Genomic DNA, 5,983 nt, shown 5'->3' on the forward strand with positions numbered 1-5,983 from the left:
AAAGCAAGGCAGATACTTCGCGCCGGTTGGAATCCAACCCGGATCACTGCATCTCTACCGCGCAGAAGGACGCCTACGACAATCACCATCGCGATGATGAATCGCGGACCGGATCCTCGGAACGCAGAAGGAACACCAGAGAACACCCAAATCCAATCCCTGTGCCATCAAAGACACCCCCGTCAGATCCGAAGAAGGGAAAGGATGCAATGTACGCTGGCAGGAACAAGTACCGGAATCCGTCACCTCCACCTAACGGGTACCCGCGTCCCCCGCCCCCTCGCCGCCGCAGTCCAGCCGGAAACACCAGGCCCCATGGGGCCGGTGGAATCAACATCCGCGACAACATGCCGCCGCCGAGAACCAAGGAGCGTACGCCGGAACCACGTCGGAACCAGAACAACGATCGAGAGCCTGAGCCCAGAAGGAGCCGGAACAACGATCGCGAGCCTGAGCCCAGGAGGAGCCGGAATGCGGAGCGTGAGCCGGAGCCCCGCCGAAGCCGGACCGACGGAGGCGACTATCACCAAGGTGAGGGTAGCCACCGAAGCCGGAGCATGCCACGGGAAGAACTCCGGGAATCCAAGGACGGAAGCAAAAAATCTTACAGGCCCCCTCGCAGATCTCCCTCACCACCACCAAGTGGAGGAGGTGGAGGCGGAGGTGGCGGCCGGAGATCTCGCTCTCGCTCAAAAACCCCTGGCGGCGGTCCACGCGATGCCCGAGAACGCCTCAATGAGTACAAAACTGATTACATCGGCCCAAAGTGCTTTGGCAGGATGATTCGAGAGGAACCAAAGCCAAGGATGAACCTCAAGCTACCCGGAAACCTGAACAATTATGATGGCACGGAAAGGCCGGATACCTGGATTGAGGATTACTATAATGCGAGTAACCTTTGCCGGAGGAACCCCTAATATTGCCTCGCCGCATGCTTCAGCCTGTACCTTGTAGGTCCAGCCCGGATCCGGCTCGGTGACCTCGAGAAGAACTCCATCTTTTGCTGGTTTGACCTGAACAACGCCTTCGAGAAACACTTCAGGGGCACCTACAAGAGACCTGCCACAACAAGCGACCTACAGGCATGTATCCAGAAGAAGGGTGAAACATCAAGGAGCTTCCTCACCCGATGGTTGCAAACCAGGAACGAGTGCGAGAACGTTGATAACCACACAGCAATGCATGCCTTTATTGGTGGGTTGCAGAGAGGAGGACTGCTGTGGCACAAGTTAACCTGCTTGGTCAATGCAAACAAACTGACTTTGGATGACATGATCACCATCGCCAGCGATCATACTGCCGCCGATGATGACGCAGGTGGAGATCTAGCAGCTACAGCAATTCCCCTGCATCAGCAAAAGAAGAATCGTGATAACGGTAGCAGCAGCGGCACCAAGCGAAAAAATCCCCCTGATGACCAAAGGAGTGGTGGATCCGACTTGATCGCCATGGCCTTCCAGCGCGGAGGCCAAGGAGGCGGAAGAGGCCGCAGAGGCGGAGCCGGAAGGGGCCAGCAGCGTGGCGATGAGGTCACCGCTGCCGGAACCCGCGCCCCCAAACTTATGAAGAGTACAGAGACATGCCTTGCCTGGCCCATCTGGATCCAGCTACAGGAAAGTCCAATCACACCAACCGCAACTGCAATTGGGTCAATGATCTCAAATCTGACCCGGAAGCAGGATACAAGCGAGCCCGGAAGCACCGCCCACGCGGCAAAGGAGGCAAAGGCAAGAACAAGGACAAAGAGGAAGATAGTTCCGAGGCGATGGATGAGGATGATGCTTCGCCGGATCCCAAAGTCGGATCCGCAGCTAAACCCAACCCCTTCGATAAAAAGAGTGCGGGCGCATACCACACCTTCCTCGGAACCCCAACAGTCCGTGCAAGCAAATCAGCTCTCCGGATCCTGAACGCCACAGTTCCCCCCGTGCTGCAGTATGTCAGGTGGTCGGAAACTCCGTGTACGTTTGATAGGAAGGATCATCCTACTGTCATTCCGAAAGAGTGCTATGCCTTGGTTGTAAGTCCCCGCATTGACGGGTATGACTTCTCCAAGTGCCTCATGGATGGCGGAGCCAGCTTGAACATCATGTACCTGGAGACTCTGGAGCGGATGAACCTTACCAAGGAACAGCTCAAACAGAGCACCACTGAATTCCATGGTGTGGTTCCGGGTAAAAAGGCAAACTCCTTGGGCAGCATCAGACTTCCCGTGGCCTTCGGCGATGCAAATAATTTCCGCAAAGAGATGATCACGTTTGAGGTCGTGCCCTTCAAGAGCTCCTACCACGTCATTTTCGGAAGGCCCACCTACCACAAGTTTCACGCAAGAGCGTGCTACATCTACAACAAGCTCAAGATTCCGGGTCCAAAGGGTATGATTACCGTATCCGGAGACTACAAGAAGGCTCACGAGTGCGAGTTAGGCGAAGCCGCCTTCGCAGAGTTCGTGATATCTGGAGAGGAGCTGCAAGGCTACAGAGCCGCGGTGGATCCGACTGAGATGCAGACCACCAAGAAGCAGATCTCCGAACAGAAGACCTCCTTCAAGGCCGCGATAGAAACCAAGAAGCACGACCTCATCGTCGACGACAGCTCTAAGCAGGTTTCAGTCGGAGCTAACATGGACCCCAAATTGGAAGACGCGCTCGTCGATTTCCTCCGCGCTAACATGGATATCTTCGCATGGCAACCTTCTGACATGTCCGGAGTACCTAGGGAACTCGCCGAGCACTACCTCAACATAAATCCGGGGCTAAACCGGTGAAGCAAGCTATGCGACGCTTTGGAGATAAGAAGCGCCGCGCCATAGGAATGGAACTAGCAAAGTTACTAGAGGCAGGTTTTGTAGTAGAGGTTATCCATACTGATTGGGTCGCAAATCCCGTCCTTGTACCCAAAAAAACACTGAAATACTAAGAATGTGCATCGATTATTCCGGCTTGAATAAGCATTGTCCGAAGGATCCGTTCCCCTTGCCGCGCATTGACCAAGTCATTGATTCGACGGCAGGAGCGGAACTTCTGTGTTTTCTTGACGCATATTCCGGGTATCATCAGATCCGGATGAAGAAGTCCGAACAAAAGGTGACTTCATTCATCACCCCGTTTGGCACTTACTGCTATGTCACCATGCCCTTTGGCTTGAAAAATGCAGGTGCCACCTACCAACGTACGATGCAGCGATGCCTGAAGGACCAGATTGGCCGGAACGTGCACGCTTACGTCGACGACATCGCGGTCATGACCCGGAAAGGATCCGACTTGATCAGCGACCTCACAGAAACCTTCGAGAATCTCCGTCGGTACAAGATGATGTTGAATCCGCTGAAGTGCATCTTTGGCGTTCCAGCTGGAAAACTTCTTGGCTTCATCGTCTCTCACAGAGGCATTGAGGTTAACCCAGAAAAAATCAAGGCAATCCTGTGTATCAAAAGGCCAACTTGTCTCAAAGACGTGCAACGACTAACTGGCTGTGTCGCAGCAATCAGTAGGTTTGTTAGCCGTCTTGGCGAGAAGACGCTACCCTTGTACAAGCTGCTGAAGAAAACAGACAAATTTGTCTGGGACGACGCAGCAGATGCAGCACTTCAGGGATTGAAGGAAATACTCACCTCTCCACCTATCCTAGCAGCTCCAGAAGAGTCAGAGCCCATGCTCCTTTACCTGGCAGCTACCAACAGAGTCATCAGTCTCGTCATCGTGGTAGAGCGAAAGGAAGAAGGTCACGAATACGGAGTCCAAAGGCCTGTCTATTACATTAGCGAGGTACTGACGGAATCCAAGCAAAGATATCCTCACTTTCAGAAGCTAGCCTACGGCGTGTTCCTAGGTAGCAGGAAGCTGAGACACTACTTCCAAGAGCACCTAGTAACAGTTGTGAGCAAAGCTCCGCTGTCGACGATTCTCAACAACGCTGACGCAACAGGACGCACAGCAAAATGGCGCAACGAGTTATCCGCCTTCGACATTGCTTACAAAGCCAGGACGGCGGTTAAATCCCAAGTCTTGGCAGATTTCGTCGCAGATTGGACAGAGGCTCCGGATGCAAACCTGGAGCCGGAACCAGAAACATGGGTCATGCACTTCGATGGATCCAAGCAGCATCAAGGCTCAGGAGCCGGAGTCACCCTGAAGTCCCCTACCGGAGAAGAACTGCAGTACGTTCTGCAGATTCACTTTGAAGCCACAAACAACATGGCGGAATACGAGGCTCTACTACACGGTCTGCGCATCGCTAAGGAAATTGGGATCAAGCACATAATTTGCTGCGGAGATTCCGACCTGGTGGCACAACAAGTAGCCGGAACCTGGAACGCCAGAAACTCCATCATGGCGGCTTACAGAGATGAAGTTGACAAGATCGCCAAGTGCTTCCTCGGATACGAAGTCAAGTACGTCAGGCGAGACGATAACGCAGCGGCAGATATGCTATCTAAGCTCGGATCCGGCAGAAAACCAATTCCGCCTGGTATTTTCCTGGAGCATCTACGGATACCCTCGGTGAAGGGCGCTAACCCGGAGAACCCGAAGTGGCAGTATCTCCGGCAAAGGAAGTGATGGTCATCATTCCGGCCCGGACGCAGCCTTTCCTCGGACTACCTCATTGATCGAAGTTGCCGGAGGACGAGGTCCTCGCACGACAGATCATCAGACGAGCAAGATCATATACAATTGTTGACGGACAGCTCTACAAACGAAGCGCAACTGGAGTATTTCTCAAATGCGTCTCCAATCAAGATGGCATTGAAATCCTCCGAGAGATCCACGCAGGGGATTGCGGGCATCACGCCGCCCCCAGGCCCCTCGTTGCAAAAGCTTTCCGGCTCGGATTTTACTGGCTCACAGCTAAAGAAGATGCTGACAAGTTGGTAAAAACCTGCCGAGGTTGCCAGTACTACGCTACTCAACCAAACGCTCCAGCCCAAGAGCTGAAGACCATCCCTATGACCTGGCCGTTCGCGGTCTGGGGGCTCGATATGGTTGGTAAACTAAAGAAATCATCTCCCGGCGGTTTTGAGTACCTCTTGGTCGCTGTTGACAAGTTCAGTAAGTGGATTGAGGCAAAGCCAGTGAGAAAAGCCGATGGTGCTACGGCACTAAAATTTGTCTGCAGCCTCGTGACGAGATTCGGCATCCCACACAGAGATAATCACGTATAATGGCACAAACTTCGCACAAGGAGAATTGAAGGATTATTGCCATGACGTAGGGATCCGACTAGACCTGGCATCAGTGGCTCATCCACAGTCCAATGGTCAGGTCGAAAGAGCCAACGGACTCATCCAATCCGGAATTAAACCACGCCTTGAAGAACCGCTGCGCCGCGCAGTCGGAGCTTGGGCTGAGGAGTTAGATTCCGTCCTGTGGAGTTTACGAACTACCCCTAACAGGTCAACCGGATTCACTCCGTTCTTCCTGGTATACGGATCCGAAGTTGTGCTCCCCTCCGACATCATCCACGATTCACCGCGAGTTCCGCCTACAATGAAGAAACTGCTGACGAGGCCAGACAGCTATCTGTGGACCTGATCGAAGAAGCTCGGAATTTAGCAGACCAACGTTCCACCATTTACCAGCAGAAGCTCCGACGCTACCACAGTCGTCGAGTCCGGAATCGCTCGTTCATGGCCAGAGACTTGGTCCTCCACCTTCGCCAGGTGAAAGATCATAAGTTGCAATCTCCATGGGAAGGACCCTTCGTCGTCAGCAAAGTGCTTCACAACGGATCGTACTACCTTGTCGATTTCCGAGAACTAAAGGATATACCTGCTAACTGGTACCGGAAACGCAAGCGAGAGGATCCGGATGACATTTACGATGAAACAGAACGTCCTTGGAACATTGCACAGCTACGTCCTTTCCACACTTAGCATAGAATTGCATATCTTGTAATAGTTATACATTATCATTTTTAGATCATGTATGTTTTCCGACTAAAACCGCAGAGCTGGATGTTTCCGCCTTGGCGTGTATGAAAGTTG

Source organism: Lolium rigidum, chromosome 1 (genome assembly GCF_022539505.1).
Source record: "Lolium rigidum isolate FL_2022 chromosome 1, APGP_CSIRO_Lrig_0.1, whole genome shotgun sequence".
NCBI classification, from domain to species: domain Eukaryota; kingdom Viridiplantae; phylum Streptophyta; class Magnoliopsida; order Poales; family Poaceae; genus Lolium; species Lolium rigidum.